Source organism: Cherax quadricarinatus, chromosome 12, assembly GCF_038502225.1.
Source record: "Cherax quadricarinatus isolate ZL_2023a chromosome 12, ASM3850222v1, whole genome shotgun sequence".
Taxonomy (NCBI): Eukaryota; Metazoa; Arthropoda; class Malacostraca; order Decapoda; family Parastacidae; genus Cherax; species Cherax quadricarinatus.
The window spans coordinates 42,222,857-42,229,201 of NC_091303.1; the positions used below are offsets into that span (position 1 = coordinate 42,222,857).

At 47.1% G+C, this 6,345-nt stretch overlaps 1 pseudogene; it reads right to left on the reverse strand.

The window, feature by feature from the left end:
• Positions 1-6,216: 6,216 nt before the first annotated feature.
• On the reverse strand, positions 6,217-6,345 carry LOC128686701 (U2 spliceosomal RNA; annotated as a pseudogene).

Consider the following 6,345-nt stretch of genomic DNA (forward strand, 5'->3'; position numbering starts at 1 on the left):
AAAAGGTTGGAAGGAAGGGATAAGGGAGGTTTTGTGGAAGAGGGGCTTGGACTTCCAGCAGGCGTGTATAAGCGTGTTTGATAGGAGTGAATGGAGACGAATGGTATTTGGGACCTGACGATCTGTTGGAGTGTGAGAAGGGTAATATTTAGTGAAAGGATTCAGGGAAACCGGTTATTTTTATATAACCTGACTTGAGTCCTGGAAATGGGACGTACAATGCCTGCACTCTAAAGGAGGGGTTTCGGGATATTAGCAGTTTGGAGGGATATGTTGTGTATCTTTATACGTATATGCTTCTAAACTGTTGTGTTCTGAGCACCTCTGCAAAAACATTGATTTTGTGTGAGTGTGGTGAAAGCGTTGAATGATGATGAAAGTATTTTCTTTTTGGGGTTTTTCTTTCTTTTTTGGGTCACCCTGCCTCGGTGGGAGACGGCCGACTTGTTGAAAAAAAATCACTACAAACTGGCATATTGCCTGATAAGTGGAAAATGGCAAATGTAATACCTATTTACAAGGCAGGTGACAGGAATACACTCATAGGTCCCATGAACAGTGGTTTTCACCATCCGATAGTTGCCAAAATCGTCACTGTTTAACACAGTTGTAAACTCCTCTGCCTTACCAAACAATGCTGTATGCACCAGTGTTGCGCAATGCACCTTAGGGGACCTTAAGGCTCGAGTCTGATTTTCAAATGCCTCAAAAAACTGTTCAGGCTCGGCTTCAACAAAACAAGGAACTAGCATTACTGCCTTTTGCAAACTAAAGTCATCTGTCTGTTTAAATTGCCTCCTCTCCTTTTCTCTATCAAACTCTTCCCTAGCACATGCTAGGGAAGAGTTTTATTGATTTTGGCTAAATCCGGTGCAAACGAACTAGCCCGTAGACAAATCCGATGCACCTGCTGCTGCACTGAACTGCCGGTCTGAGTGTTCTGGTGTTGTATTTCTTCCATTATATAAAAGCCTATTCCTACAAACTGTGTGGTACACATGCGCCACAAGCGCCTGCACCCTGCAACCACTCCCCACGTCCCTCATACCCCATGAAACATACAAAAAATCTGCCACCACATACATCACAGCCCATCAAACATCCTTGGTTACCCCTCCCACATCAAAATGCAAAGCCCTCAAGGTCGAAATGTTACCCCCCCCCCCCTGCCACTATACAAAGGACCCTCGCTAACCATATCCTGACAGCCCCCAAGATTCCACAAAAACACACAGCATGGAAAGCTGTCTCCTCCTCCCCACATAGTGGACAATTCCCCGCACCCACATAACCCATCCAAAAAAAGCACAGACCTCGATGCTAAAATCCCCAATAAAAACCTATACACCAGCCCCTGAACCCATGGCTGTAATCTGAGCTTTGTAAAGTTTTCCCAGATCCCCCCCTAATCATACATCGGGTAAGTTTCTACTCCCTGTATCACCTGCTTCCTACCAGTTCTCTTAAGCCTGCTTACCCTTACCTTCGGTGCATCCCATGTTGCCAACAAATTACGCACCATATCTTCACAACAATAAATTCTTCCCTGTCCACCATTTCCTCACATCCTCCATGACTGCTTCCACTCTCATACCCCTCTCCCCTCCCGCCCTTGGGTAACTGCTTCATATAGATCGCCTTCACATGTGTCCCCAATGATACGAGACCAAACCCTTCCTGCCACACGCTCATCAGCACCACCTCCTTCTGTAGCCACGGCCTCGCATAACCCAACACGTTCCTCAAAACCCCCCTCAGCAGTTCCTCAAGATCGGTTGACCTCAATGGATATACTTCCGCTACCCCCCATGCCTTGCTATACACAAGAGTTTATCACCATCACCCTCTGCTGCAACATTATATCCCTGGCCCTCCACCCTCGCATCCTACCCATAGCCCTACTCACAACCTTACCTTCTGCACTTCCCCTACATCCACCATGTACACAACCCTATAAATCTTAATTCTAGCCACAACGTTCCACCTATACACTTCCCCCCCCCCACCCACGTACCTACTTCCAATAACTTAGATTTTACCCCATTAACCCTCATCCCAGTAGCCACTCCAAAGACCTCAATTATACTGCCCACATTCCCCAAACCAGTCTCTCCTCCCACTAAAACTGGTGGCATCCACATACCCCACAATCCCAGGTCTTCTAGGACCCTCCCTGCCCTGTTCCCTCGCCCCTTCCTCTATAAGCCTATAAAAGGGGTCTTGCAAGCATGCAAAGAGGATTTCAGATAAGGGACAACCCTGTCTCAAACCTCTCCCGAACTGCACCGGCAACCCCAGCTTCCCATTTACCTGTACTCTGACCCTTGCAGGCATATGCAAAGTATTCACCCACAGCACTATCTCGTCCCCAAATCTCTGTGCCTGTAAAATTATCCTCAACATACTTCTATCAGTGTAGTCATACACCTGCTTCCAATCGATCCCCAAGACGCCCCCCCCCCTGTCTGCCCTTCAAAAAATCTCTAATCCTCCCGTGCCCCTTTTTGATACTTCGACCTGGTACCCTATACTGTCCTCTATGTATAACTAAGTCAATCACCTTTTTCATGCGATTGCCTAATAGGCACCCAGGGTCTTCCCCCCTTCCCCACCTTTATACACCAAGACAACTACCCCCATATTACAATATGGATTATTAAAGCTTCAACTAGCCTGTTAATTAACATATTATTCCTAGCCCATCATGCAAACTATAATAAGAATATTTGTCCGGGAGTACAAAAATACACACAATATTTTTAATCTTTACTGGTAAATCATAAGAGCATTATAAAAGACAACAAAGTGTATTCTTTGGTTTCATTATCACATTACAATATCATAAATATGACTAGAATTATCACATTACAATATCAGAAACACGACTATACATTACTGATATCACACAATTGACTACAATATCACCTGTGTCAACTATAACACACAACACATTTATAACAGTGTCACACGACACCTTTCTCAGCGTTATAACACCATCTCAACTGTGTCCACATGACACCCTAGTCCCCGTGTAAATCTACACACCTTCACTACCATGTAGTGAAGGTGTGTAGATGTACATGGTGTGTAGGTGTACATGACACCCTTGTCTCCATGTAAATCTACACTCTTTTGCTACCGTGTCCATATGACACCTTTATCTCCATGTAAATCTACACTCTTTCGCTACCTTGTCCACAAGACACCCTTATTTCTGCGTTATAACACATCGTGTACACAAGACAACTTGCAGTGTCTGTCACCAACACTGTTGAAGAGGCCAGCCGACTAAGTACCGTCGCTGCCACCGGGAAACTGTCCAATCATAGTCAACAGGAACTAAGTTATTCGATGCCATCACGAACAAAGTCCAATCGTTCTCAGCAGCAAACTAAGTCCATTCGCTGCCATCAGGAAACTAAATCCAAGTTGTCAGCAGGAGACGTTATCAGTAAAGTCAAACTGTGAAGCCGTGCTAAACTCACTAGGTATGAGGTCTTCACTCTGTGCTGTGCAGAACACACTATGTCGTGAGTGCACTGAATGCGGCCGTCAGATAATTCTGAGGCCGTCAGACTCAGTGGGCTGTAGTGAACACACTGCATAAGGCCATCAAGTAACTGAGGCCGTCAGACTCAGCAAGCATTAGTGGACACACTGTATGAGGCCAGCAGGTAACTGAGGACGTCAGACTCAGTGAGCAGTAGTGGTCACACCCTATGAGGTTGGTTCACCAGCCTTGACATAAAGTGTGATGACGTCACACTGGGTACTGCTGTCTGGCAGCAGCACCAAAGTGCTCAATCAACCACTTCCACAATTGTCTCTTTCCTGGGTTTGTAACACCCCGTGCTCTGCATCTCCCCCAGCGCACCTCTTTCCTTCATGCAGTTTAGCAAAGAGACCAGACATTCCTTCATACACTCCCAATTTACAATATAAAAGTCATTAGGAATCCTATCAATCCCTGGTGCCTTTCCCCGACTCATGCTCATTACCACCTCCCCCACCTGTTCACTAATTCTACTCCAAGTACTCCACTAAAATACCCAATATTTCATTCCTTATCATTTCCTTCTCCCTTCCTCCACCCTTCCCCTGCTTGAAGGGGCCTCCTGGCCAATTAATTTTTTTTGAAAGTCTCCCTAAACCAGTAATCCACATAGTTGCTCATTCCATCAGTGGTACTTAGTACTTGCCCCACTCTATATCCCCCTACCCCTTTACACACCTCTAATCCCATTATCGTGGTCATCTGCTGTCTTTCCTTGATCCTTCGCAATACACATCCCGACAGTTTATCTCCCCCTAATACCTCCTCTAACCCACTTCTCACATGTATCGCATCAAAATGCGAATTTTGCATGTCCTTCAATCTTTCCCTCAGCTCCACTATATCCCCATGCCTACCACCCCCTCCTCCTTCATAACAATCATGAAGCTGCCCCTCAAGGTATTTATGTAAACCAAACCGCCACCGCGCCTCATTCCTTCCTTTATGCTGATAATACTTCTTAATCCCTGGTTTAGCACTCTTCTCTCACCACCCGAATACATCTTCCTCCTGATTGCATGTATTCCAAAGATGCCTCCACCAGTCCCTAAATGACAACCCCTCCTCCTCCCCATGAAGTAACCTCACATTCATTTTCCAATAACCTGCATGCCGGCGAACCATACCATCCCAAGCCACCTCTGCCAGAACGGCACAATGGTCTGAAAACCCAAAGTCCAACGTCTGCACACATTCCACCGTAATCCCACACATTATGTAAATGCAGTCTAATCTGACAGCATAACACCGCCACACAAATGTGTGCTCCACCCTACACCCATCACCCCTGACTATGTCATAAACCCCCACCTCCCTCAACAAATCCCTCAATACCCCAAGCATGCACCCCGCCCCTCTCGGCTCCACATCATTATTTCTAATGACACAATTCCAATCACCACCCATGATAGAAACCATGGCTAAACCCCTCAAGTGAAAAAGCAAAACCTCCTGTACAAAATCCTCTTTTACTCTCCTGTTACTATCTGCCGGCATATAAACCCCCAGAAAACACACCCTGACCTCCTCCCATGTCTCCTCCACCCTCACCACTCTTCCCTTCCCCCTCTTCCCAACCCAGCACTCGGAATGGGCTGGATTCCCTCACTGCCACTGCCACTCCACCTTTTAATCTCCCAGAACTACCTGCATACATCCTAAAACCTTTCAACCTCAAAGCCCTACCATACTTAAAATTATGTTCTTGAATGTAACACACGTCAATGTCCAATCGTCTCAAAACATCCTCCAACCATACACGTTTAACAGCAGTCCTAAGGACGTTCACATTTACAGTTAGACACTTAAATATGCAAAAAGGGGGACTTTCCTCTATGTTTCTGCGACCTGTCTATTACACTTTTTGTTGCTCCAACCTTCTCACTGGCACACTTACTCCCCTGGACCCCCTCCCCCCACGGGCACTCGTCTGCCCTTTCTTGATCACTCCCACCCACGTCTTTTTACCTGAATGCTGGACTGGTGTGATTACCTCATCATCCGACGAGCCCCCAGCCCTCTTCCTAGAAGCACTCTCTACCTCCATCCCATCACTTTCCCCATCCCTGTACACCTCGGCTTCCATCAGCTGCAACTGCAACATACCAGTCCCCGACCCTGGTGTCTCTGGTACCCGCCCATGCATATCCTTCTCCACCACCCGAATTCTCCCACCTTCAGAAGATATCTCCTCCACCGGCACTTCCAGAAAAGACTGTATCATCTCCTGCAGAGCTCAGATAAGTCCCGGAGGTCCTCTGCCTCCACCATCCCTACAGGCTCCTGCTCAGGTCCTGGCCCGTCCTGTGTAGGTGCATCTGGAACTTCTGGTAGCGTCACACAACGCTCCTCCGCACCATCCACTTCGTTTGCCCATGAGCCTTTACCTCCCGTATCCACAGGGGCAGCCGGAGCTACCACCACAGACTCAGTCACCACCGGCATGTCCATGCCAGCTGATCTCTGGGGTGCTGCCTTACCACACCCGGCAGCCATGTGGTCAAAAGCACAACACAAATGACACGTCTTCCATTGTCCTGCATAAGTCACAAACACCTGTGTCCTAAAATCCTCTAGGACAACATACAAAGGAATGAACAATGGTAATAGAAGCGTCTGTGCAGGAGTTCCTTTCGGCCCGAAAGCAAAGAGGACAATGACAAAGGGAGTGGACTGATCCTGGAGGTACTGCAATACCAGGCCACTCTACGGCAAAGGTGGAGGAAGCCCCTAGTACTTCGCCATGATCCAAAAATCAGTTTAACATCGAAGATCCTACATGGGGATCGTAT